The following is a 6,043-nucleotide window of genomic DNA, read 5'->3' as shown; positions in this document are numbered from 1 at the left end:
ACTGATTCTCAACATTTATCTGATTTGCATCTAAATTTGTCTATGCCATGAGCTTAGCTAACCCATAACCTCTTACCAACTTGGTAATCTATATTCCAAATAATCCATCTACATCTTCTACCTTATACTTCTTGTTGAGAGAAAATTTCCTTAACTGCTGCATTTGGCACAAAAGCAATGACAATAGCACATACTTGGTAACACCTAAAAGCATTAACAACTTTGACTAGTGCATATGCCTACTTCTCATTTATGTCATATTTCAGTTCTATAGGTTGTAGAGGTTTACTAAAAAATGCTATAGGCTATTCATGTCCATTTTCATTTTTTTGAAGTAAAATTGCTGCAATAGTATGAAAAGATGCAAAAAAAAAATGCATAGGCTTTTCATATTAGGGGTCCTAAGGACTAGAGCATTCCTGATAGCATTTTTTATATCATGGAATGCAACAGTAGGCTTGCCCTTCCAATTGATTATAGCTCCTTTTTTGAGCATTTTTGAAATTGGCCTACTAACTTCAGCAAAATTAGTTACAAATCTCCTCAAGAAATTAAATTGCCCAAAGAATGTTTGTATACCTTTGAAACTTTTTGGCCTTAGCACCTTGTCAATTGCTACTACACTCTCAGGGTCAACCTTTACCCCTTCTTTTGAAACTGTATGTCCTAAAAGCTTTCATTCTGTGACCCCAAAATTACACTTTCTTGGGTTTAAAGATACACCATATTCCAAAGCCTTGATAAAAATCTTTTCAAGATACATGTAGTGGTCTTCAGCTCTCTTAGAACAAGCAATCAAGTCATCTTGATAAACTACCATAAATTTGTCAATAGATTCTTTGAAAGCTACATCTATAGCCCTATGAAAAGTTGCTCCTACATTTATGAGACCAAAAGGCATCCTTACATACACATAAGTTCCCTATGGAGTGGTAAAAGCTATCTTGAGGTGTTCTTTTTCATCAACAAGGAATTGGTTATACCCTAAAAAACCATCCATCATGGTGTTAAGTCTAAACTAGTCACTTGTTGTAACATAGCCTCCATGTTAGGCAATCCATAATTGTCTTTTAAAGATGCAATGTTTAGGTTTCTAAAATCAACAGAGAGCCTAATGTCACCATTCTTTTTTTTGACAAGTACCAGATTAGACACCCATGGAAAATGCCTAGTTGGCTTAATTATCCCCCCATTCCTAAGCTTCAATAATTATTCCTATATCTTAGGTGCTAGCGTAGGATTCATAGGTCTTTGCTTTTTTCTGAAAGGTTTCACATGTTCTTTAAGAGGTATAACATGTTGGAAAAAATCTTGCCTATAAGCCTTGAGGTCACCATAAGACCATGCAAAAAAATGTCTAGATTTTCTTAACATATCCATCAAAGATTTCCTAATCTCAGGGGTTAAGGTCTTACCAATGTATACTTTCTTTGAGGAATCAACAGTGCCCAGATTGATCTCTTATAATTGTTGTGGTTTCTTATCTTGTGCATTTGAATGCACTCTATCTTGATTACCAAAAGAACTTTCCAATACAACCAAACCTTTGGGTACCTTGTTAGTCATTAGTTGTAAGATTTCTTGGCTAGAAATCCTTTCTTTTCCATCAACTATTTCTACCCAAGCACTGCAATCCAATTCCTACCCATGATACTTATCCTCACTTAATAGAAAATTTAAAATGTCCTTGACATCCTCAAAAGCTTGCCAATGATGTACATTATTTGGGATTGAAGGCCTATTCTGCACTTCCATAATAGATACACTAGCAAATGATATGTCATCAGGCTTTATAGCCATATTTTCCAATAAATCAGCCATTTTATTATTACTTCTATCTTTCCACATTATTCCAAAGGCATAAAAAAAAATCAATCAAATCCCATACTGCATTTGCTATATTATTTCAATCTTTTATTTTTTGAAACATGCACTCCTCTAAGCTGGGAAATAATCAACTTAGAATCACCTTTGACATGTATTTTCTTGATTCCATTTGCAACTTTCAAACCTAGTAGCAAGGCCTCATATTTTGGAACATTATTGGTACATGCAAAATTAAGAGAAAAGGAACACCTAAATGTATTTTTGTCTAGGGAGACAAAAACAATTCTTGCTTCTAATCCTTCATTTGAGCTTGCTCCATCAAAGTACATGTTCCATAATTTTGGTGAATCCATACAACATGTAACCTCTTGTTCAATTAGTGCAAAAAGTTTTTCAATTTCTTGGATGATCAATTTAGCTCTGAACGCATTCACATTTGTGTCTATGAAAAAAGTTGTATCTTTGTCAATATTTTTCTCAAAGATATAAGTTACTCTTGGCTCTCTATTGACCTTGATAGCCCTTTCCCCTACTTGGAAAGTAGCATATGAAAAATCACATTGTATACTACCTCCTATTGCAACACTCCACTTCCTTGAAAGCAACATCCCAAGCTAATACAAGAATTTTCATAGTCAATTCTTCATTAGGATATGCAACAAGTCTGAAAGGTAAAGCATTAATAGTACCTATGATAGGTACCTCTCTAGCATCTATTGCCCTGCACCTACCTTGGCTAGTATCAAATCCTAGACCAAGAGCCTCCATAACCTTAAAAGGCATTATATTATTTGAGGCATCAGAGTAAATCATACAATTTTTTAATTTTCTTCCTTTTACAATCAAACTCAAGAAAAAAGGGTCAATGTCCTACAAGTATACAACTGATGAATTATCTAGGTACATTTGGGGTATTTGAGACATGACTCCATTATCTTCTTTTTCTTTTTCTAGAAGTAGAATCTGCTGTATAATTGCTAGTTCTTATGTGACAACATTATTATCTTGTATCCCTCCTAGCTAAGAAAAAGCCATTTTCTTATGTTCTTCTATCCTAAACATTTTTGAGAAAGGAAATTTTATAGTGATTTGTGATAGCATTGAAATAATATCAATTGGATCTAGGTGGCAGATTTGACATTAATACCTGTGGGCATAGGAGTTTGAACAATAGATGATTCCCTCTACTTAACAATCTCAGATATTGATCCTTTCTCTGATGTAGTTGGCTTAGTAGTTTCTATGTCTTGGAAATTTTCCCTTTTCTTTGGTTCGCACTTCTTATTCTTATTTTCCTTGATCTTAGGAATCTCAAGAAGATTCTTCTTATTTTCATGAGTAACCTTTGTAGTAGTGGCCTTGAAAAAAATACCTGCTAGCTTCACAGGGACACCGTTCACATTTCTATTCCTTAAATTATAAGTGCTTTGGACTTGCGAAACTAACTCTAAAGTAATCCTATCAATTTCCTCATTGGAAGGTTTTCTCAAATTGATATGATCAATTATAGCCAAAGTGTTACATATGACATTCTCATCTTGATCTTCACTACCAAAAAACACTTGTAGATGATATGTGTGATACAAATCTCTTTGGTTTGTAACATCATGTTCAAATTCCTTAATATTTGATTCTCCATCACTATCACAAAGATGGATCATATTACATGTAACATCCTCTTGATTTTCATCTTTTTCTTCTTCATCATTTTGCACTTTCTAATTTGTAGCAAAAGATTGAGCCACATCACAAAAAGTAGGGGAATGAGGTGACTAAAAAGTGATACACCAAGGGACATCTTCAATCATATTCACAAAATTTCTTTGTAAAGTGTCTATTGTCCCTTTGTCCATATTACCATGACTGGGATTAGGAACTAGCTTACCATCCTTCCACTGAGTAGTATAAGGATAGTTTTCCATCATAGGTTGCCTATTAAAATTGTTATTAAAGGGAACCTTCTCTGCAACATTCATTTTATTTTCTTGGTAAGCTGGAGGACTTAATTTCGTTAATAAACTTAAAACTTGCCCCATTGTATCATCCTCAGGTTTCTTTGCTATACTAGGCTTTTCATTGCCTTTCTTACCTCTAGGATTAAATAGCTTAGGGTCATCCCTTTTTCCAAGTTTACCGGAAACTCTTCTATTGTTTTCAATATTTACAGCCATTGTATAAGCATTTCTTAATGTTTTTGGATCTTTATCTCTAAGAACATAAGCCATGTTACTATCCAAAGAATTGAAGTAAGTAGTAAGACACACATCTTCATTTAATCTCATTACTTGGAATAACTTATACATACCCTTTTGAAATCTGACATTGAAGTCAAAATTTGATTCACTTGGATTCTTCTTGATGTTGTTGAAGTCATTTAGCATGAAATCAACATTGGTCTTATCACCATATTGTCCCTTGAACAAAATTTCAAGATCATTCCATGATTTGACACTGTCATTAGGCAATCTTTTGAGCCAATATCTAGCATCCTCAATCAATGAATGAATAAAAATTTCCATCACTACATCTTCATGTTCCACCTCATAGTCATTCAACATATCAATGAAATTTTTGAGGTGCTCTTCACTTGTAATAACATTATTTCTAGCAAACTTTATAACTTTTTCTCTAAGGTCATTTAAATAGGATATAGAAAACTAGGTATACAAAAGAAAGACATCTGCCTATATTTTTCCATATAAATTGGTTTCCTTTGGGAAACTAGGATGCTTGAAGTACTTGCTCGAGTAATTTGACTTTGAAAAGGAAACTGAGTTTGCTAGGTCTATTGAACAAGGGGAATCTGGCCAGTTGTAGTAGAAGTTGAATTGGGGGATAGTTGTGAGGAACTTTGGCCTATTATAAGAGGAACAACACTAGATATGGTAGGAACAACTTGTGAAGGTTCGCCTGATTGAAAAACTAGGGTAGCATTTGACTCAATGAACTAGATTTTTCTCCTAGTCTTAGTTGCTTGAGCTTCATTTTCTACCTTTTCAAGTTCCTTCATTAGATCTTCCTTTTCTTTTCTTGCCTTCTCCAAATCTAAAATCAAGTTTTGACATAACAAAAGAAATGGGTTTATTAGGAAGATGGGGCTCATTGATTTGTATCCCAATAGCCTTTTGCTTTCCTTTATCCAAATCCCTCTAATTGAATTCTTCCACTTTAGCCTCTAAAGGCTTGTAAGGCTGAACCTATGTAACAATAGGGGCATCTTTCTATTTAAGAAGTTGTTCCTACTTTTGAACATTAGACTTTAGAACTTCCATATCTCCAAACCTATCAAAGTGTAAATTAGAAGACCTTTCTTCCAACCTCTTGTTCTACTCTTGTAAGGAAGCCATTCTCCTAAGTAAGTTATCTCTTTTGAGAATGGTATTCCAAATAATTTTCTTCTTTTCCTTTTCCAAGTGCATATGTCTAGCTTCCTCATCTATAAATTTCTTCCTGAGAAGAACAAATTATGGAAATAGCTCCTCATGATTTGTAGTAGCAACCTCATAATCTACTGGGTCAAAATCTATAAGGTTTGCTACATATGGTTCTTATTTAGGACTAAAACTCATATCCAAGTTTTCCCTAAAACCCCAACTGTGGTTCATTTCATTTACCAAGTTTGGTCTACAAGGAAAACCCCCCATAGGAGGCATATTTTTATCATGAAAAAACCTTTTATCCCTTATTGGGGTTGAGAATATTTCCCCCAATAGTGTAACTTCTTATGACTCAATACTTTTTGAAGATGATTCCTTTTCTACCACAGGGTGATATAATGATCAAGCTGACATATTACTTCTAGGGACCCATGTATAATTAAAATCAAACTTCTTTTTATTTTGGTTCTTTTTTACCCCAGGAGGTAACTCAACTAACAGTGGTATCTCAAGATGGTTCTTAGTAAAGGCATGTGTATTCTCCTTTTTCTTAGCCATTTGGTTTAGGATTTTCTTAAACTTTATAGCACCAACTACAAAACATTGACTTGAGTCACCACCCTATGATTGGAAAATATAAAATAAAGGTAGAACAAAGAAGAAGAAAAAAAAGATTTTAATAATAAAGACCTTAAAACACAACCTGATAAGAACCTCTTAACAAACAACTAACTATAGAGTACTCCCCAGTAGAGTTGTCATTTTGTCTACGTTCAAACTAGAAAGGAACATATCAGGTGAATTTAAAATAGATATTAGGAGACAAAGCAATGGACAAG

The sequence above is a fragment of the Cupressus sempervirens genome, chromosome 11 (genome assembly GCF_028749045.1).
Source record: "Cupressus sempervirens isolate cs-2001-9-10 chromosome 11, ASM2874904v1, whole genome shotgun sequence".
NCBI classification, from domain to species: domain Eukaryota; kingdom Viridiplantae; phylum Streptophyta; class Pinopsida; order Cupressales; family Cupressaceae; genus Cupressus; species Cupressus sempervirens.
This window is presented reverse-complemented; position numbering follows the sequence as displayed.